Below are 23,328 nucleotides of genomic sequence, written 5' to 3'. Positions count from 1 at the left end.
ATACGAAATTAAATCAGTGGATGTTGGATTGAAGGGGGAGAAGCTCCACAAAAAGGTTCACACAGGAAAGGCGGACTGGCCAGCAGGACAGACATCGTTTGCGGATCCCAAGGAACAGGCACAGTGTGCCGATGGCAGATGGCAATACTATTGTATGGACCAAAGCAGACCTGCAGAGAGCAAACAGAAGGGGAGAGAAGATTAGAGGACACAGGGGTGGAAAACAGATGAGTGTTAGCGCCTCAATGTTACGATGCGCTCACGTGAGGAAGAATAGCCTCCCACCGGCAAATATAATGCGAGAGCAACACACCCAGTGAACTCAATAGACAATGATACAGGTTTGCCCCTGACATGCAACAGAGGTGCTGAGGTTCCTGGCGGAGGGTGCGCAACATAGTACTAAATCAGCACAATAGCTTGAGAGCCCCAAAACATGCAGGGAAGGCATAGGCTCAAGCCTGTCAGAGAAAGTGCACAGTGAATAGCAGACATCAGCGCCAAGTCAGCAAGGGCTGAATTTGAACAGAGGGGCACACACCACAACCCAAAGGAGAGGAGGGAGGAAAAAACAAAGAATACATTCCAAGGGCCCTACAGGACAGTGCAAGCTGAAGCCAAAGGCAGTTTTCCACTGGTAGCCTGTGCAAAAGAGAGATATGACGTCCAAACTGCCCAAAAGCAAGGGTAAACAATCCACTATTGAGGAGTATGCTAAAACACTGCAAGCCACAGAAGGTGCCGGTGGGAAGGAACAAAGCGACAGAGAATACGATAAGACGGCACTCAACAGCCAGCAAATACTGGACGCGATTGCGGAAGTGAAAGTATCAATGGGAAGCAGGATGGACATAGCCATCTTGGACCTACGGACTGCTCTGGAATCTAACATTGATGCTGTGAGCATAGATGTAAATTTATTGCGGAAAGACATACGAGCACTGGCCGAACTCACAGGGATCCTGGAAAAGGAAGTGAAAGATAATACAAGCTCATGTAAGACCAACACAACGGACATTCACGTGTTACAGCAACAAGTGCGGAATCTTGAAAACAGGGTCAAAGAAGCGGAACGGTGGGCAAGCAGGAATAACGTGCGCATCGGAGGGCTACCGGAAGGAGAAGAGGGATCGGACCCGACAAACCACATTAAAAACATGTTGCTGCAGGAAATAACGGGTGGGGTACTAAGCCAAGGGTTTGCAGTAGAAAGGGCACACAGAGCGCTGACAAAAAAAACACTGCCAAGAGCTCCACAGCGACCGATAATTGCAAAAATATTTAACTATAAGGACAGGGAAAAGGTCCTGGAACACTTCCGCAAAGGGAGGAACAATCAACAGAGCATCAGTAACTGTCACCATACATCCGGACTATACTCTTATGGTACAGAGGCAACACCTGAACTATGTAGCAGTGAAGAGGAGAATACGTGAAGCAGGATACAGATACATTCTGCAATACCCGGCAAAAATGAAGGTGCTCCTAAAAAACAAAGCCTTATTATTTGATACACCAGAAGAGGTGACGACGTGGCTGGACACGATAAATTGCCAGACGGAAGCGGCAGACCAGAAGGGAAGTGAGACAGGGATGTAACTGGAGCCTTGAAGACATTGTATGGAGATATTAGATGGCCACACAAAGCGATTACATCAAAAATGCTGACATTGGGACAAGATTATAGTCGAATGCACCTGGGTTCATTGGTTTGGAATACGAAGCTCACATCACAACATGCTGACAGCGCAAAAACAGGAGGTAATACCAGGAGACACACCATCGACCCCCCCTAGAGGTTACTTAGTTGGGATACCTTTAGAGAGGTATCCCCTGCAGAGTACCAAGGATCGGTAATGCTGAAAGGAGGGCTAGATGCGGGATAGCCTGAGATCCAGGGATGGAGCTGGGCAACAGTTTTGGGAAGTTGCAAGGGGGGTGGAGGGAGGGCAGCATTTGGGGACAGAGGGGAGGAGGTGGGGAAGTGTGTTGGGGTGTTGGAGGGATGGAATGGGAGGGAGGCTGGGGAAGTTGAGTTGGGGAAGCGGGATGCAGGAACAAGCTTATATTTATGCGCAGTAGTAAGAGGGTGGAACGGCACAGTTGGTCAGAAGCGCGACAAGAGGTGGATAAGCAATGGGGGACCTTAAGATAGTAACCTGGAATGTCAGGGGACTCAATAGTTATTTGAAAAGAAACACGATCATGATGTACCCGAGGACACAAAAAATAGATATAGCCTTGCTGCAGGAAACCCACCTTACAAAAGAAAAGCAGGAGGTGGTAAGGAGAAAATGGAAAGGGACCGTTATCGGGTCAACGTACTCGGCATATGCCAGAGGGCTATACTTGGATAGCGCCACATCTACCCTTTCAGTTATTGCAGCACACAGTAGAAGCAGACGGGAGAATGGTGGGGATATGAGGGATGGTGGAAAACAAAGAGTTGTGCATTATAAACACGTATGCCCCGAATCAAGACACAGTGGCCTATTTTAAGGCCCTGCATGGAAAAGTTAGTCCATATCTGGGAGGAGCAGTTATATGGTGTGGAGACTTTAACTGCACGCTGGACCCAGGGTGGATAGGTCAGATGACAAACAGGATAGGCCCAAACCTGCAGCCAAAACTCTGCAGACCCTGCTAGGTGGCCTCAAGCTAGAAGACGTATGGAGACTGCACCATCCATACGATAGGCATTATTCACACTACTCTGCTCCACAAAACCTGTACACTAGATTAGATTATATGTTTGTCAATTCTGAACTTACCAGGGAGATAGCAAGCTCGGAGTATAAAGCAAGGGTTTTATCAGACCACTCACCTTTCCTCCTGAATTGGCAACACCAGCCCCCCAGACCCAAGATCCCAACGTGGCATCTTAGAGCCCAAGCACTGAAGGATACAGAGCTCAGGAGGATCTGAGGGAGGAGATAATAGAATATTTTGAGAAAAACACCGGTAGCCTGGATTCGGAGAGCACCCTGTGGGAGGCATTCAAGGTAGTGGTAAGAGGGGCAGTGATATCAAAATCCAAAGGGCTTCAAGGGGACGTAGTAAAAGAGCTGCACAAAAACTGAAAGGAAACTAGGAGCAATGATGAACAAAAAGGATGCCACCCGAGAAGACGCCAAAGTCATGAGCCATTTGCAACAAGAATATGGAGGACACTGGGAGAGACTATGTAACATAAATTACAAGAAGTACATAGGAAGGCAACATGCTGGGAGAGATAAGCCAGGAAGGCTGCTGGCATGGCTGTACAAGCAAGAGAGGCCCAGACCTACGATAAGAGAGATAAGGGGAGAGAGTGGTCAAATACTAGATACCCAAGAGAGTGTAAATAAGGGATTCCAGAAATTCTACCAACACTCATATGCAGATGCCGGTTGGAGTGGATGAGAAAGAGATCTAAAAGATGATGTAAGACATCGGGTTACCAAAATTGAGTGTAGAAGAGAAAGAGACATTAGAAGCCCCTATTGCATTAGAGGAGTTGGAATTAGTGGTCAGACAGTTGCCCACCGGCAAAACCCCTGAAACAGATGGGCTCCCTAGCAAGTTTTATAAAACATATAAGTTTGAGGTGCTCCCCCAATTATTGGCAATGCTAAATGAAGCATTTTAAGTTGGGAGATTAACAGAATCGCTGAGAGAGGTAACAATTATCCTGCTTCTCAAGCCAAATAAGCCTAGCACAGATTGCGGGTCATACAGACCGCTATCCATGCTAAACAAAGATAGCAAAATACTCACGGCAGTGCTGGTGAACAGGCTCGGGCAGGTTATAAAAAAATTGGTACATCATGATCAGACAGGCTATGTCCCGGGTAGAAGTATAGCCGATAACCACAGACGGCTTCACCGCGTCATGGAACAGACAGAAAGAGATGCAAAGAAAGTGGCAATAGTCTCACTTGATGCGGTGAAAGCCTTTGACTCAGTGAGGTGGCCTTGGCTGATGGCGACCTTGAAGGAATATGGAATGGAGCCCGAGTATTTGAGGTGGGTGGCACTATTGTATAGCTCGCTGATGGCTAGAGTCAGGCCGGGAGTGATCATCTCGGACAAATGGCAACTCAGCAGGGGCACCAGACAAGGCTGCCATGATCCCCGATGCTGTATATTCTCGCATTGGAGCCCCTAGCGATATACCTGAGGCAACAATATGAAGTTATAGGAGTCTACACTAGAGAGAGGCCACACCTCATATCATTGTACGCAGACGACATGCTGCTGTACCTGAAGTACCTAGAAGAAAACTTGCAATATATCCTAGAAGTGATAGAACGATTTGCGATATTCTCTGCCATTGTGGTTAACCCCGGGAAGTCGAGCATATTCCCCCTAGGAAGATATAAGGGTATTGCGCGAGACAAACTGCTGGTATTACAAATACCTTGAGAGATTAGCACATTCTGATACCTAGGGATTGATATCTATCATGAGGTGGAAGAAGAACATAAATATAACACAGAGACAGCAGTAGCTAATGTTAAAAACAGCTTGAAGTTCTGGGCTAAACTCCCCTTAGCTATGATGGGGGGAAAGCTGGCATTGCTGAAAATGGTTGTCCTGCCTAGACTTTTGCAACTTTTTGTAAATATCCAATATTTGCCACCCAAACGCTTTATTGTTAAACTGCACAGCATTTGTAGAGGTTTCATCTGGCATAACACCAGAAGCAGAGTTGCTTTATGGAAACTACAAAAAGCGTACGAGAGAGGGGGAATAAAACTGCCTAACTTTGAGATATACCATTTGGTGGGGCAGCTACAATATGAAGAGACAACAGGAGAGTCCAGACTGCTGAGTGCCAAATGTGCACACTTCTTTCTGAAAGAACTAATATGGCTGCCAAGATCAGAGCTGAAAGGGCGACAAAACTGTTAGATTTGGGATGGAAAACATGCCATAAGGCATGCCAGGTCATGGAGAACCCGACACTGTGCTCCCCCAAGCGCCGCTAGTAGCACTGAGGGGAATAGACGAACAACTAAAAAAAACGATATGTAGGCATTGGGAAACGGTGGGCATAGCAACACTGGGGGATGTGTGGCAATAAGGGAGGGCACTGGAATTCACGACATTAATCGAGGAAACCGGAGTGCACCCTGGGCAATATATTACCCACACCAGATTGGTAAGGCAGATAAAAGCCTTGTGGTCATAAATAGCATTAGGAGACCAAAGAGACTCGGTCATAGAGACAATCTATGATATCTCGGAGGGAGGGCATGAAGTTTCCCGGGTATATGAACTATTAATGTCCAAGGTGGGGAAGGAGGTGACCCAGCTGAGACAAGAGTGGGAGGAGGATGCAGGGGAACCCATGCAAGACGGGCAATGGGAAAGAGCACAGGGATACCATAAGAAAGTGTCCAGGAATGCTAGATTACAACAGATACAACTATATGTAACCCACAGAGCATACATGACCCCTCAAAAGATAGCTCAATTTCAAAACACAGATACACAATTGTGCCCCAAATGCGGAGAAGTGAATGCGGGGATGACACACATGTGTTGGGCATGCCCAGAGATTCGGAAATTCTGGGGAGAGGTCACCCACCGCTTCACCGAGAAAGGTATTAAACTAGACGTAGAATCGGTGTGGACATGCATGGTGGGAGGATTCACTAGACCACACAAAATGAGGAATATATGCAAATTCAAGGACTTGACCTACATCCTAGCCAGACGCAGAATAGGTATGGGGTGGAAAGCAAGCCAGAGACCTCGGTTAGAGGTGTGGTGGCATGATCTACTATAATGGGAAAAAGAGGAAACATTATCAGGGTATGAATCGGCCTACAAGGGGGAGCATGAAAAAGTGTCCGCGCTGATGGCCTGGAGACAGCTAATAGCCACACTAACCCACGCGCGTCAGCCTAAGCGAACATGACACCACTGGGAGCACTGATGAAGAGGTAACCCAGGAGGAATAAGGTTAAAGGTGCAATAAAGTAGGCTCCATTTAAGGGGGGGGGAAGGGATGACAGTGATGAACATAAACTAATGTATATGATGTTTGAATACATAGGGCCTCATTACACGGAAGGCGGTAATGGTTAACGGCCACCGTTAATGGTAACGGTGACCGTTAACCATTACCGCCTTACTATGAGGTCCCTTAGCGGGTTGGTGCTTTAACGCCTGCTTTTTGCAGGCGTTAAAAACCAACCCGCTAAGGGACCTCGGAGCTAATTACGGCACCGCAAAATTGCGGTGCCGTAATTAGCGCCTTCCCCATTCCCATAGAGCCCTATGGGGCAGAAATGGGAATGGGGAAGGGCAATGGCGGAAGGGGGATTTACCGCCCCTCCAACCTTGGAATGGGGCGGTAAATCCCCTTTCCGCCAAGGCGGTGCCGGTATTTTACCGGCATGAGCCATGGCGCTAATAGCCATGGCTCACCGCCTTCCGTGTAATGAGGCCCATAATGTTTTGCTGCCGGGCGTGCTGTTATATTGCGTTCGTTATGGAAAAAAGAAATAATAAAAATTGTTTAAAAAAAAAAAGATCTTTTCTAATATGGCTTAAACATGCTGCCAAAATGTGTGTACATAAGGACATTCATAGAACATATGAACACAGGACCCAGGGTCATTTCCACATGACCAACAACCACCATTGGAGCCATATGGAGTATTGAGAAGCTTGATTGGGGTTATAAAGGCTCTGTGAATGAAAAAGAATAAGTTTTGAGTAAAGTTTGCAGCAGGAGATATGCATTTGATTCTAGACCAAAATTTGCGCCAGGTAGTGTTATCAAACTTGGTGCTAGTCATTCTCCCTGATATATATGAGGCCTGACCCTGTATGAATGTCTTGGTGAGTGGTGATGTCCGTATGGAATGTTAGCGTGGAGTCCTTTGTGTGTGAGTAGAATGTTGGTGGTTGGACTTCTGACCTGGGCAGTTAATCAAGATGTAGCCTGGATGGTGGGAGTCACTAGGCTCTCCACAAGATCTCTCTTGATGATTACTTGATGTAACCTGATAACCATTTTGTGGTCCTGAAGAAATAAACCTGTGAACTACACTACTGAGCAAGCATGTTATTGGGAAACCTACATCATAACATTGGCGACGAGGACTGGTCTCAGAAATGTCCCCATGGAGTAACTACGCAGAGAAGCTACACTGAGAAGCAGAGAAGCAGGGAAGCAGGTGGTGCAGTTAGGGAGCTGCTAACTAAAGTGAGGAAGAGGGAGAGCCACTGCCCCATCAGACTGGTCCCACCACCCAGGGAGATGTTAAGATGACGGAGATAAAGTTAAGGAAATCTGGATAAGGAGGATAGTCCTGCTGTGCGACTGACAGTATGCCCCCCACTCAAAAGGTTCTGTCTGTTGTTTCCCAAGTTGTTTCCCTCCAGAGAGTGCCGAGGGTGTAAAAAGATAGGAGCAGTTGCAGGGTCAACAAGGATTAACTTTAGTCGGCAGCGTGACGAGGCGAGGTGCAGGAAATGCTTACTTGTGGGGTGCCACAGTCCGTTGCAAAGATGTCGGAGCGGAGCGTATGATTTTTGTGTTGGACCGTACGAGGGATGGCAGACTGCCCGTTGCAGTGGTTGGAGACTGGAGGGTCCTTTCCCTACCATGCACAGTGTCACAATGGTGACATCAGCAATGTGGTAGATGGATTGGCAAAATCAGAAGCTTGGTATGATTTGAGTTCCGTGATGAGCCGCAGCGTGTTACATGGAGCTCGGAGAGTAAAGGCATGGATTATACATTCTCCGTAGTCCTTCGAGTAAAGGACCTAGTGCATGGAGGCAGAGTAACATTTCGACATTTACATTATACAAATGCAAACGACTGAGTGCCATGGTAATCCAGTGAAGTGCCATGGAAGAAAGGAGAATCTGGGATGTCAGGTGCGCAAGAAAGTGTCACAATTTGAAAAATGTGGAAGTTGCATTAAATGAGAGATCGAAGGATAAAAGAAGGATAGCTGATGTTTGATAAAGTCAGGTGAATTTCCTGATCTTTTGTTTCAGGTCGCATATTTAGATTGGCAGAGACATGAACCTAGTCAAAGGATGAAGTGACTGGCGTTTAAAGAAAAAACAAAACAAATAAAATGGAACTAACGTCCAAACTCTGAAGTATCTACTACAAACCTCATGTCCCTAATCATCTATATTAATCTCTGAATTGCATATGTGTCAGCAAAGCGTTTTAGGTGAGGTCAGAATTTCTTTTGGGGAGGAATGCAGAGCACTAATTTGTAATATTGTGACAATTAATATATAATGTGCAACCGCATTAAGGTGTGGTTAGGGCACCAGTTACACATTGATTTAGAAAATGCAGTGTGGGTGATTTGGAAATATGCAATTCGGAGATTAGTGTAGATGATTAGGGACATGAGGTTTGCAGTACACACTTCAGAGTACACAATGAGCTTGTGTTATACACAGTGCTGTTGAGTGTGTGTGGTTTGCCGAGATGATCTTTGGAGCATTGTGTAGGTAAAGTGTCTGGGCGTGCACTCCAAGGAGACGTGTACAAGTTGGCCAAAAATAAATTACAGGTTTAGGTAAGGAGTTATGGCCAGGATACTAATTGCACGCTGATGTCAGTGTAGGGCTCAGTGGTTATGCATATTGATGTTTATATAGTTCAGATAAAGAGTTATGGTTAGGTTACATGTTGTACACTATTGTCATTAGGGGACTCTGTGGATATGTGCAAACTTGATTATCTGGTTTAGGTACGGAAATATGCTTAGGGTACATGTTATTATGTGGTTTTGTGTAAGGATGTTTTTTTTTCTGGTTTAGGGTAGGAGTTATGGTTAAAATACCATCGTGTACGCTGATGTCAAATGAGTATTCAGTGATTATGTGTTAGGATGTTTATTTTGCTGATTTTGCTGAGAAAGTGTCAGCAGTAGTGTCAAAGGGGTTTGGAAAGAATGCTCCCACGCCAGATGAGAATGGTTAGGATTTGGTTGGGGATGCACGCTGGACAATGTGCATGTTGTGAATTTTAAAGGTGTTTGATAACTTGTGGAGATTTGGAGTTCCAAGTCATGAGTTGAATGTCATAGCTCTTCAGTGTATATTTAGATCAACTGTACTACCCATTCTTTGATCCCTTGTGACTCTTTTCAATCTGCCAATTGGGAGCGTGGGTTGGTAACTGTTAAAGGGGCCAATTCAGAGAATCCGGCGCACAAGTGGCGCACGCGGCTGGCGCACAGTGTGCGCGTGCTGTAGTCTGCGCCAGCCGCGTGCGCCGAAACACATTCAGGCGCACAGCGTATTCATGGATTCCAACATCCACAACCAGCCGTGGCGCACAGTGGCGCAGCGACCCTGCAGCAGCGTCAGTTACGCCCCCAAGAACGCCCCTCGCGCAGGGAAAAGCCATCAAAATCCCCAATCCAGCGCAAAGGGCAGCAGCAAATGCAGAGCGGGGAGCGTGTATTTCAGGGGTGTGCGGGTGTACCCACACGCGATAGGCCTGGGTACGTGTATTACAGGGGTGCGCGAGAAATTCTACACGCGATTGTCCTGGGTACGTGGATTTCAGGGGTGCGCGAGAAATTCTACACGCGATTGGCCTGGGTACGTGTATTACAGGGGTGCGCGAGAAATTCTACACGCGATTGGCCTGGTTACGTGTATTACAGGGGTGCGCGAGAAAATCTACACGCGATTGGGCTGGGTACGTGGATTTCAGGGGTGCGCGAGAAATTCTACACGCGATTGGCCTGGGTACGTGGATTTCAGGGGTGCGCGAGAAAATCTACACGCGATTGGCCTGGGTACGTGTATTACAGGGGTGCGCGAGAAATTCTACACGCGATTGGCCTGGTTACGTGTATTACAGGGGTGCGCGAGAAATTCTACACGCGATTGGCCTGGGTACGTGGATTTCAGGGGTGCGCGAGAAATTCTACACGCGATTGGCCTGGGTACGTGGATTTCAGGGGTGCGCGAGAAAATCTACACGCGATTGGCCTGGGTACGTGGATTACAGGGGTGCGCGAGAAAATCTACACGCGATTGGCCTGGGTACGTGTATTCCGGGGGTGCGCGAGAAATTCTACCAGCGATTGGCCTGGGTACGTGTATTACAGGGGTGCGCGAGAAAATCTACACGCGATTGGGCTGGGTACGTGGATTTCAGGGGTGCGCGAGAAATTTTACACGCGATTTGCCTGGGTACGTGGATTTCAGGGGTGCGCGAGAAAATCTACACGCGATTGGCCTGGGTACGTGGATTTCAGGGGTGCACAAGAAAATCTACACGCGAATGGCCTGGGTACGTGTATTCCGGGGGTGCGCGAGAACTTCTACACGCGATTGGCCTGGGGACGTGTATTACAGGGGTGCGCGAGAAATCCTACACGCGATTGGGCCTGTGCGAGTGGGGCAGTGTATTACGTGGGTGTGCGGGAAGTTGAAGAGGTGAATTGCCAGTGTGGGTCCTCCCAGGTCTCCCCTCTACCCCCTCCACGACCTCTGCAGGCAGCCCACACCACAGGGGACTACCCTGCACCCCTGGTCATGTCCCGCAGGCAGCCCATCCACCATGGGCATGCCCCCCAGCCAAGCCACATGTCCCCTTGCACCCCCACCCCCCAGCACTGTGGGGCACCTGCCAGCAGGCCCCCAACCATGTCCCCTTGCACCCCCACCCCCCAGCACTGTGGGGCACCTGCCAGCAGGCCCACAACCATGTCCCACTCATGTCCCCCTGCACCCCCACCCCCCAGCACTGTGGGGCACCTGCCAGCAGGCCCCCAACCATGTCCCACTCATGTCCCCCTGCACCCCCACCCCCCAGCACTGTGGGGCACCTGCCAGCAGGCCCCCAACCATGTCCCACTCTTGTCCCCCTGCACCCCCACCCCCCAGCACTGTGGGGCACCTGCCAGCAGGCCCCCAACCATGTCCCACTCAGGTCCCCCTGCACCCCCACCCCCCAGCACTGTGGGGCACCTGCCAGCAGGCCTCCAACCATGTCCCCTTGCACCCCCACCCCCCAGCACTGTGGGGCACCTGCCAGCAGGCCCCCACTCATGTCCCCTTGCACCCCCACCCCCCAGCACTGTGGGGCACCTGCCAGCAGGCCCCCAACCATGTCCCACTCATGTCCCCCTGCACCCCCACCCCCCAGCACTGTGGGGCACCTGCCAGCAGGCCCCCAACCATGTCCCACTCATGTCCCCCTGCACCCCCACCCCCCAGCACTGCGGGGCACCTGCCAGCAGGCCCCCAACCATGTCCCACTCATGTCCCCCTGCACCCCCACCCCCCAGCACTGTGGGGCACCTGCCAGCAGGCCCCCACTCATGTCCCCTTGCACCCCCACCCCCCAGCACTGTGGGGCACCTGCCAGCAGGCCCCCAACCATGTCCCACTCATGTCCCCCTGCACCCCCACCCCCCAGCACTGTGGGGCACCTGCCAGCAGGCCCCCAACCATGTCCCACTCATGTCCCCTTGCACCCCCACCCCCCAGCAGGCCCCCAACCATGTCCCCTTGCACCCCCACCCCCCAGCACTGTGGGGCACCTGCCAGCAGGCCCCCAACCATGTCCCACTCATGTCCCCCTGCACCCCCACCCCCCAGCACTGTGGGGCACCTGCCAGCAGGCCCCCAACCATGTCCCACTCATGTCCCCCTGCACCCCCACCCCCCAGCACTGTGGGGCACCTGCCAGCAGGCCCCCAACCATGTCCCACTCATGTCCCCCTGCACCCCCACCCCCCAGCACTGTGGGGCACCTGCCAGCAGGCCCCCAACCATGTCCCACTCATGTCCCCCTGCACCCCCACCCTCCAGCACTGTGGGGCACCTGCCAGCAGGCCCCCAACCATGTCCCCTTGGACCCCCACCCCCCAGCAGGCCCCCACTCATGTCCCCCTGCCCCCAGGTCCTGACGAAACGCAATCATGGCAGTAATGGCCAGCATACCCAGCACAAACACCCAGCCAAGGATTGCATCCACCCACATAGTAGATGCAATTACATGATACAACCCCAATGGCAAGTATGTAAATGAACACATGTCCGTCACACACACATACACAATGGGTGCAAGTGAATGTCAAAACCCATATCATGACATGCATGAAACCAATGAGAAAATACCACAAATGTAAGTAATAAATATATGTATTAAAGATGAAAATGAAGTAAAGAAATAAAACACACAACAATGGGGACGACAAAACAAATGGTCCATGTCCGAGAACTAATAGAAAAAATCAAAAAACAAAGGAATCCAAAAACTAATGTAGTCCAAAGAAAAATAATGGGGGGAAAAAATAAGGAATAACCATTGCCTCATGGTGAACAGAAATATAAATCCAACAAATGTTTTCCAAACACCAAACTATGTACAAGAATATCCCAGGGTCCATGAGCCCAACACCATAAATGAAACCTACTACTACTAACAAATGAAAAAAATATACCACCTCAAACTCCCTGCGAGCTTCCTCGAGGCACTCAGCCCGCCTCAACGCCCGACGCATGGAGAACTCCGCCCTGACCATGGTGAGCCGATCCGCTTCCGCCCGCTGCCGCTCCGCACCTATCCGCTGGACCAACTGCTCCCACACGGAAGACACTGCCATCCCAGGGTTCTCCTGCCCTCCGGCCGATGCCTGCCCCTCTGATCTTGATGGCCCCGAGCCATGATGCCTCCCACGTCGAGCCTGCTGCTGCCTCCGACGCCACTGCCTCTGCCAGCACGACGGCATCCAGGCTGATGGAATCCACCGATGCCGTCGTGCACGTGCCCTGCCAGATGATGCCGGCACATCCTCCATCTGCAGGGGGACAGTTGCTGGTGTGTCCACCCGTGCTGGACCTTCGACTCCCGACTGTGGCAGGGATGGGGTCCCCACCGAGCTGGCTGCGTTGGTCGGGGCAGGTCCACAGGGGGCCCTGGTGGCATCTGGGCCGGAAGACGGCATGGAGCACGACTGGCGCATAGCCCCCACAGAGGAGGAGAGGGTCGCCAGAAGGCCACACACATGTAGGAAACCCCCGACCATGGCGGCTCCCAAATGGTTCACGTACGCACGGTGCTCTTCGTGATGATGTGCATGCTCCTCCCGGGAAGCATGCACCTCATCACGAATGCCAGCCGTGCGCAACGCGACACCAATCAGGACCCTCTCCACACGGCCAGGGGTCCCCTCGTCCGCAGGTAGAGGAGTGTCAGATGACATGGACATCTCCCCTACCTGCGGACGGGCCTGGGATGGGGCATCCCTGCTGGTGCATGGTGGTGCAGTCACAGTGTCAGGGACAGTGACATGCACAGGCACCTCCACGGCGACCTGTGCTGCCTCCTGCCCCTGGCCCTGGACTGCACCACTTGCACCAGCGGGGATGCCCCCACCAGGCCCCATGTGTGGCTCAGTAGCGGCCTCCTCCCCCTCTGTGGAAACCACCAACCGGTCTTCCGCCGGTGCAAGCCCCTGTGGGGGCTCACCCACCCCTTCCGCTGCAGCCGTGGCGGCATCCCCGCCGCTCTGCTCCACAGCGCCTTCTCCGCCCTCTTCTTCACTTGCCACTGTGTAGAGGGAGACATAGAACACAAGCATCAGGGTACTGTACAATGGTCCCCTAGACAGGAAGCAACAGCAGATGAGTGGCACTGTCATACATCACTTCCATCATGTCCCTCCACAACACATGGGTCAGTGCAGGCAAAACACATACAGTAACAGGCATGGCGCAGGCCATGGACATTGGCATACATGACCAAGGGCCTCATGATTCATACAATGTTGGTTTCAAACTCACATGCATCATGGGTCTTTCCATCACATGCACACACCTCACCGTAGTTCCATCCATCTGGCCTCGTGCACCACAGACGCAGTGGATACAAGGATGACTAGGCTGCATCAGTGAATCTGAACATTGTCACAGACATGTGTCATGCATCCATGGCGGTGACAAGTCACAGACACGCAGGTCAGACACACACACATGGACACCATACGTGTACATGGGACCAGCACCCATCCCTCACCCCCACCCATGTCCAGGAACAGAGACTGCCATGCTTCCATGTGTCCATTCCGCACAGAGCCCCCCATGTTGCAATAGAACACATCACTGTACTCACATGCCTGACCATGATGTCCCTGCACACACACATACGTACATGGCCTATGTCACACATACAGGCAGGTATCAGACAACCAGCACACTGCAACATGCCCTGTCTCACACAGCAATGCTTGGCCACTTACCGGCCAACTCCAGATGGGTCTGCCTCCGAAGGATCTGGGTGTGGAGCGCTGGGTCTACGCGTTCCAGGACCCTCATCTGGATGTCACTCAGGCGTGCCCGGCCCCCCTCCGTGAGGCGCCGGGCCTTATTGAGGGTCCTGGCCCTCAAGTCCTCCCAGCGCTTCTTGATGTGCTTGATGTCGCGGGTTGCCACCCCCTCCGCATTGATGGCAACCACTACATCGTCCCAGATCCTCTCCCGTCCTTCCTTGTTGGCGCGTGGTCTTCCGAAGAGGGCATCATAATGCCCCAGGACATGCTCCACCAGGACACCAACTTCCTTCTCACTGAAGCTGGTGGCCCTCTGCCTCTCTGGCTGGGGGTCGCCACTGGTCTCAGATGGTGCTTGCCCCGACATGGCGACCCCCGAGGCAGGCGTGGGTGGGCAACTGGTTCCTGGGGCTGGGCTGTGGAGCGATGGTATCCCAGTCGGGAGTCTACTGTTCCAGCAGGGGTGGACACAGCAACTGGACCCCTGCAGATGGCTGATGTGCAGGCACCAAATGGCAGGGCACTGTGGCAGCAGGCAGGCAGGCAGGCAGGCAGCAGCAGATGGCACGTGGGAGGCTGCTCGGGGCACTGGGGGGGCAGTGATTCGGCCTTCTGGGCAGGAGCGTGGTCTTCCGTGTAAATTCGCGTGGCCAGCTTGATACGGAGTGATTTGGCACGTGAAAAATCTGCATGTCAGCGTGTAATTCGAGGAAAGGCCCTTAGCGCGTAAGCGCGTCTGCACGCATAGGCATTTTCATTGGACCAAAGGTCCTCAGCGCGTGAGCGCGTCTGTGACGTGACGTGCGAGGGTGTATCCCTCATTGCACGTGATGACAGAACACACGTGGATTTCAACCAATCGCGTGTGAAAGTTCACGGCACCCCGGAACACACGTACCCAGGCTAATCGCGTGTAGAATTTCTCGCGCACCCCTGTAATACACGTACCCAGCCCAATCAACACACGTACCCAGCCCAATCGCGTGTAGATTTTCTCGCGCACCCCTGTAATACACTTACCCAGCCCAATCGTGTGTGGAACAACCCGCGCACCCGGAAACACACGTACCCAGCCCAATTGCGTGTGGAACAACCCGCGCACCCGGAAACACACGTACCCAGGCTAATCGCGTGTGGAACTACCCGCGCACCCGGAAACACACGTACCCAGGCTAATCGCGTGTGGAAAACTGCACGTCCGCATGTAATGCGCGTAATCGCGTGAAAAACTGCACGTCCGCATGTGACGTGACGCGCGCGTGCGTTTCCCTCAGCACGGGTTAAAGGTGAGCGGGCCCAGCAGTTCGCTGTACGTGCCTTCCGTGGAGACCGACGTGTGTTGCTGCTTCCTGTTGTTTCGCGCGCCATCTACTTCACAGCTCTCAAGGACGTATCTCTTCTTTTGGCGGGGGTATTGGCTACGCGTGTTTTTCTGCATCGCGCTAGTCAGACGGTGAGTCGCAAACGCTCCTTTTCCCACTGCGGGTGCCCTTGTGTATTGCACCCATTTTCGATGTCATCGTAGCGTGCGTGTCCCACGCGTATCCGTTATTCGTGTTACTGGGTGCCACCGCGTACTGCCGGAGGTTAAATCCACGCACGTAGGCTGCAGGGTTGCGTGCACAGTTTTACTGCAGTTTTGGGGTGCCTGAGCGTTGCGTGACCCGTCACCACATCACCGGGGTCACATACAGCCTTGCAGGTGCAGGGGGGCTGTTAACATCTTGCTTCCCACCCCCTTCACCCCAATTGCCCAGGTCAATTGTGCTGTTCACCTCCCATTGGCACCACTCCATCTGTGCCAGCACTATTACATCTGTGCCATGGTTGGGAGGCCACCAAAGGTGAGGGGCGCCTCAGCTGGGCGTACTCCTCGTGGCGGGCGTGGTCGGGGACGTGGCTGTGGTGACCAGGGAGTAGGGGGACTCCAGGGTGTCCAGGGCAGCCACAGAGGGGGAAGAGGCAGGGGTGCGCCACTTGAGCACAATGTTGTGCCATGTGTTGGTGCAGCCATGACACCACCCCCTGTGGTTCCGGGGGATGCAGCTCCTGCATCTGGCACTGGCACCCGTATGACCCGGCAGTCCGTTCCATCGACTGCCACGGGCCCAAGGGCAGCGGTAGCTGCAGGTGCAGCTGTGGACACCGCCACCCAGGCTCAGGGTCTGCCAGCGCAGGCTGCGTTGGCACTTGAAGAGCCCTTGGTAGATCTCCAACAGGCCAGGGGGGAAACCATAGGGGCACGCTGGGCTGCTCAGACCAAGACACGTGTCCCTGGGGCAGTCATGTCATCTGCTGCCCCGAACAGCCGGGTGTTGGCAAGTGCAGGGGCAGATGCACCCAACAGCACCCCGGTTGTGAGTCTGCCAACCAGGACCGTTGCGGTCAATGACCCTGCCACAGCTGATGTTGCTGCGCAGGGTCCATTAGTGGGCACCCAGCTGCCACTGACACAAGTCAGGCCTTTGGTCATCCCTCCACCTGCCACTCCCTCGGCTCAATCCACCGAACCCACTGGCCATACTGGTCAGGGCGGCATTAGCCAGCCAGGGTCTGCGCCACTGTCCAAGAGGAGGAAGGTTGCACCTGCAGCACAGGCTGGGACCCCACACACAGCCACGACCTCCTGCACGTCGAGGAAGAAGCCTTTCTGTAAGCAGGAACTGGACTTCCTCGTGGACTACGTGCGGGGACACAGCCGTGACATGCTCGTGGGTGCCAATAGTCAGACTACGGCTGCCCAACGTGACACCCACTGGAAGCATGTTGCGGAACATGTCAGTTCATTCGGCCATGAGGTGCGCACGGCGCAGGAGTGCAAAAAGCGCTGGAATGACATCAAGCGCAGCACTAAGGCTAAGCGTGCCTCAAATTACAACTTGACTCTGGTGACTGGCGGTGGGCCTGCACCAGAGGAGGAAGAACTCACTCCGCATGAGGCTCTCGTTGCGGAGTTCATACCACCAGAATTGGTCGAAGGTGTGGGAGAGATGCTGGACTTTGATGCCCAGTCCAGTGAGTGTTGATGCGTAGTTGTTGAGGACGTGTGTGTTTCACTTGTGGGATGTGTTGTGCATGATTGCTGCTACATGTGACGTGTACATGGTTCTGATGTGTAAGTAATGCAATGCTACCGTCATGCATGTCTCCTCTGCCTGCATGCGGGACTCCATGTGGGCATGCTCCCTTGCCCCTCCTCCGCCACTCTGCACCCCAGTTCCACCTTTGCACTGGTCTGCTACATTCTTGCCAATGTGTAGTTTCTTGTTCATGTGTCCTGTGTAGATGCTAACTTGCAGCTCAGAAACTGCCAGACATATGCCGTGTGGTACAGCCTTAGTACTCGATGCAGGGTATCCCACTTGTACTGTGCATGGGTCAGATGTCCCGCAGGGACATGAGTGCCCATTCATGCTCCATGTGCATTGCACGCATGCCCCTATGTATCCTTGACTGGATGATCACTGTAATATGAGTCCTTGGTTACATACATTGCCTGCCATATTATCGGCCTCCCCATGTCAACTGTGGCTCAGTCCTGCGTTGCACACATGTTTAGGCTCTGACAATCTGTGTGGCTCACAGGCCTCAGCCTGTTCAATGGCCAATGACTCTGTCCAACTCTTGTCGTGTCTTCTTCACACGTGGCCGGCCTCCGGATCTTCCATCATGTGTCCTGCCCACTGTCCCAGCATCATTTGCAGTGTTGTAATTTGAATCACATTAAGCTGTTGATGCCAGTCAACACTGCTTGTCAATACACAGGTGTATGGGCAGCCTTTTGATACCATGCTAGGCATCCCTGCTTTGGTACTGGGGTGGAGGGGTGCTTGGCTGCTAGACATGGTACACATTGAATACACAATGCACGTGATGTCTGAATTTGACATTGCACTGCCTTCACATTTCCTGGCACACACCATGGAGTGCTTGTACATGTAGGTAGTGAGTGGCGTACACATTTTCAGCATTGCATAGACCCACTTCGATGCAAACTGCCACCTTTCAACAGGTCTGATCACAGTAGCTAATCAAAGTAGACCCAGCATGCATGCCAGGTCATATGTTGTGTGTCACATGTCTGCCGGATGCCTTTGCTGTCGGTGTGTGTGTGTGTGTTGTGTGCTTCTGACATGTGTAGTGACCTTTTCCTCTCTATTTTTCAGGTGATGACGCAATGGATGCAGAGGATGGTGTTGTCATGCCAGACACAGGGTTGGTAAGATCACATCAACCCGGCACTAGTGGGGGTCGTGGGGTGGTAGGCCACGAAAACCCCCAAGTGCTGCAGTCCATCCTGTCTCTGGCTGCCTATGAGTCCAGCCTTGATGACGACTCTGACGTCCATGTTGAGTTGGATGAGCATCAAGTCCATGTGTCAGGGGTGAGTGATTCTGATGTGGACACTCCTCTGTCTGCGACACCTGCACTGAGGGATCAGACAGTCTTGGTTCCTCCGCCCGTGGTGGATCGGGACGCAGGGTCACCCTCCACACCAGTCACTGATGTGCCTGGGACATCACGTCGACGGGGGCATGTAGTCGTGCAGCCGCAGGCGGTGCCAACACAGCGAGGACCCCCGGTCCTTGGGTCCCGCAGGGGTCAAGCCCGGCAACGCGGTCACCCCGCGCAACCGCTGTATACTGAGTGGGAGCAAGACATGACTGCCAATTCCGAACGGCAGGGGGCAGCAATGGAGAACATCGCTGACAGCATGGAGCATGTGGCCCGATCTGTGCTCCCCCCTGCTAGGCAGGTGCTTCTCCAGCAGCAGGCGGCACGGTCCACGGCCCGCTCGCTCAGGCTGGGCATGGCGGCCTCAGACAGGGCACGCCAGGCTGAAATGTCGTCTCTGCGTCAAGCAATTGCTGCTCACGCAGAGGCGCACATGGATGCCCTGAGGGAGGAGTATGCCTCCCTCAGATCCACTCTGGGTGTCCTTATGATGTCCCAGAGGCAGCAGGCAGAGGAGAGGTTTGCACAGCTTGAGCGCACCATCTCGGCTGAGCTACAGGCTTGCCGGGAGGTGCAGCGGTTGTCCAGCCTGGCCTTGCAGGAGGAACTCCGTGTTACACGTGCTACCTTGCAAGAGGAAGCACGTGTATCACGTGAGGTTCTGCATGCAGACCTATGTAACATCGCCACACAGAACCAGGCTCACCTGTCCGGCAGACTTGCTGCCGACGAGGGGCAAGCTGCGGCTAGGCGTGGCCAGGCTACTGTGCCACGTCCTCCTTTCCAGGATGAGCCAGACTCGGACGACCAACTATCTCCCACATAGGTCGTGCTGTGCAGGCGTTGAGCCCATGGAGGTATTTTTTTTTGGCTCAGCATCATCGCATGTGGATGTTGAGCAGCACCCTGTACCTCCCCCCTCCTGGGTGCCTCCCCTCCCCCCCGGGTCGTATGTGGCCATTTTTGATTTTTCTTTTAGTTTAGTTAGTTAAGTTTCTGTTTGATAGTTAGTTTAAATAGGTAATGTAGGTTTTCCATAGTTAGTGTAATTAGTTAATAGTTGAGTTAGTTTAAAATTTGTAGTCTATTGTGCTTTCATGTGACAGTGCGGTGCCTTGTGGTTTTTGAAGGCATCCACTGTCTGTTCCAGCTGGGCCCTTCATGGTTGTCTTGTGTATGTGTTTGCTGCTTGGGTTCCTTGATTCACATATGCCACTCCTGCCTCCCTTATCCATGGGCTCGCAAGGATGGTTCGGTGTTACAGAATTTTACACAAGGGCTTTGGACTGTCATATCTGTGGCATGTCTGGTGCTTTGTGACTTGTGTTGACACCCCTAGTGGGGATGATTTGGGTGTAATTGTCCACTGTTCAGCTTTTGCTAGATGGGGTGTGTCATGATTAATGTGGACATTGATTGCTATGCATTGTGTATTATGTCTCATATCTTTCCTGTACACGTGCCTGTTGCAATTCATGCTGTAGATAGTGTTCCACACTTTGGAAGTCAAAGACAGGCTGATGGTGTGATTTGTGATGTGACTCTCTGACATGGTCAAGTAATGAGATGCCTGATGAGACACACACAGATCACTTTGATGCATTAATCATTTGTTTCATGCACTTTCTGCAGGGGGATGAGGCACCAGAGCACCTTTGCCAGCAGACATGGCCCATTGGATGACGGAATTCCTGACCCGTTTGTTGGTGCCCACATGCACATGTGTGCACGAGCAGAGCCACAGTGATTGCAGACCCACATCCTAGAACTGCTGACATGTTCCAAGGAACTCCAGGCAAGGTGAGCAGCACAGGGGGGCCACGACACAGCAAAGCTTGCACCAGGCGACTTGCACATGGGGGCTTAGTCACAGCACTGAGGGTGAGCTTAGACGAATATTGGTGTTGAAGCACACAATGCAGCTCAGATGTGTTTGTGGACTGATGGCTGTTGATAGTAGGGTTGTCTGGGACACATGCAGGGGCAGTGGCACATACCCTGCGGTACAACAAGGTTCATTGAGGCACTTGTATCAACCATGTAGCCTTCCGAGACATGGAAAGGGGCAGCTCACAGGGACATACAGCAAGGGACATACTTGGGTGCAGTGCATGTCTATTCCACGTACTTCATGATAAATGCACTGCCAACTTTGTTTTGGTCATGGTGGTACGCAACTTGCTCTGTAGTCATGGCTTGCCATATGGGTCTGTCTGCTTACCCAGGGAACATTGCATGTTGTGTGAATTGTGACACATTGGTGTTCCATTTGCCACGCACCCACCAGCGCCTGACTTACTGCATTGACTGTGCATGACCCGTCACAGGGGTGATGTTATATATGGTTACGAAGCATCGAGCACTGATTGTCTGTTTGTAGAGTAGTTTGTTGCTATGGGGCATATTTTGTGTTGTGTTTTAGTGTAATTGGCACATACAGGTTGTTGACTGTGTCTCTCTTTGCAGCATTGCAGTGCTCCTGTAACCGGCCCTGAGAGTGCGCAGGCAGGAGGCCAGCACTCAAAACCAGAGCTAAGTGTCTTGTTGTTTTCCTTACATACTGCCCTGCATAGGCTTGCTGTGGAGTGTACTGATGCATGGATGTATGTGTGGTCCGATTTGGTATGTTTTTTTCCCTAATCACCCGTGATCCTATGCAATTATGAAACCTGTGCCCTCTACCCGGTGTTCCTGCTTCCCGTGCCTATCCAAGCAACGTTCCCTGACCCTCTTTCCCCGCTGGGGTTGCGGATGCCTGTGTAAGCCCCGAACTTGCAGGCGCCAAAACCCTAGAGGGGGTGGTTGGTTCGTACCACTCCTGAGCCTGGACTACAGAAGGCCATGACAATGATGTCCACGTTTGTTTGGATTGTGTATGTGTTCATGCAGGTTGTACATATTCGTGCATTCCCTAGTTTCATGTGTCATTCCTCCTCCCCTCACCTGCCACTCATTCCAGTCATCCAGTGTGTCTACACCTGTCCCGACTGCATATCCCTGAACCTCATTCCCCACCATGATCTCAGGGGCCTGTGTGAGTTTGACCTTGCAGGCACCCGGGACATGGTGTGGGTGGTTGTTTCATGAGACTCCCGCGCCTGTACAGGGGACCTGTAACAGTACACATCCATTCATGGTGCATCATCCTATGTCATGTACCACACATGTCTCACATCCTGTCGTGACATTGTTCTGCTGTGCTACCTTGGTTGTTGCATCATTGTGGTAGTACTTGGCGTTTGTGAGGTACTGCTACGTCAAGTCATCTACTGGAGGGTGTTTGGGTTCGTTTTCATGCCTTGGATTTTGTGATTTTGGAAATGAGTGTGGATTCTGAGGGTTCAGGCATCTTTTTACACACAAGGTGGGAGATGGACACGAAGGGTAAAGGTGATCCTGTGGCCAGGTGGAAATGAGGGTTGGAGGCTCCATGACCCAGGTGCAGTTGTTCAGTGGGCCATGGTCATTTGCGCGGGAGGGGGGGGGTTGTTGTTGATAGTTGCATTGCCCTGCAGTGTGATGGGAACTCTGACATTGTAATGTTGTTGTCCTATGTACATGTTGTGTTCTGCTGATCAATGCCTGTTCATGTGTTGTGTTTTCCTTTCAGGTGCGAGGGGATAGTTGTGGTTTGACATGCTGGGGTGTACACATGGTGGATGTTCACATGTGATGTGTAGGGAACACTGATGGTCACTTGAGTGCACATGCATATGTGGAGTGTATGTCCCTGCAGAACCACACACTTGCACTCGGATGCACTCCATGTACTCCCACCCTTGCATATCCACGTGTACACTGTTTGCCTTCTGGTGCCCACTGTGTCCCAGCAGCACATGTTCTGTGACCGATTATGGTTCCAGTACATGCCTAATTTGATGTTTGATGTAGTCTGTCACTTAGATGTGATGCTCAGGGTGTGCATCACACGCAATGGCTGTTCACTGTGCTGTGCGCTGAGCAGTGTGATGCAGGAGTGGGACACTGCACACATGAGCTGCAGTGTTGATTTTGCAATGCATAATGTGCATATAGACAGGCATTCATTGTGATGTTACGTCTACGACTGTTGCAATGCATTTGGAAACAACTTATTTTGGGTGGGACATTTTGTTGGTCTGTCATTTCATCTGATTCCGGGTCAGGCATCATTGTCCGATGCCACTGTACATTTAGGACATGGCAATGTGTACCTTATCGTTACTGCGTCGGTGTATGGGTATTGCTTGCCATGTCATGTTGATGTTTGGGAGGGTTTGACTGACATGACAGTGATGGCCATGGCCTGTTTTGCAGGTGTGTGTGATGCACACCTTGCATGTCCAGGTCATCCGCTTCTCAGAGCAACTAGCTGGGGGTAGGTTTCTCTCCGCAGCAGGGCCCTCCCCCTGGAACAGACTTCCTGCCTGACTTGAACTTGAGGGGAACCATCTCCAGTTCTGGAAGCACCTCAAGACCTTCCTCTTTGCTTCTGCTTACTCTCTGCCTCTCCCTTGCAGAATTCTTCACTGGAACTGCACAGGAGATGCTACTGGGACACTCTCACCAACCTCGGTCCCTGGCCCAGCCACTGTCCACTTGCACTGCCACCCTGGCAACCCCTGCA

This window comes from Ambystoma mexicanum, chromosome 8, assembly GCF_040938575.1.
Source record: "Ambystoma mexicanum isolate Mex_15411 chromosome 8, UKY_AmexF1_1, whole genome shotgun sequence".
Classification (NCBI taxonomy): domain Eukaryota; kingdom Metazoa; phylum Chordata; class Amphibia; order Caudata; family Ambystomatidae; genus Ambystoma; species Ambystoma mexicanum.
Note: the sequence above shows the minus strand (reverse complement) of the source record.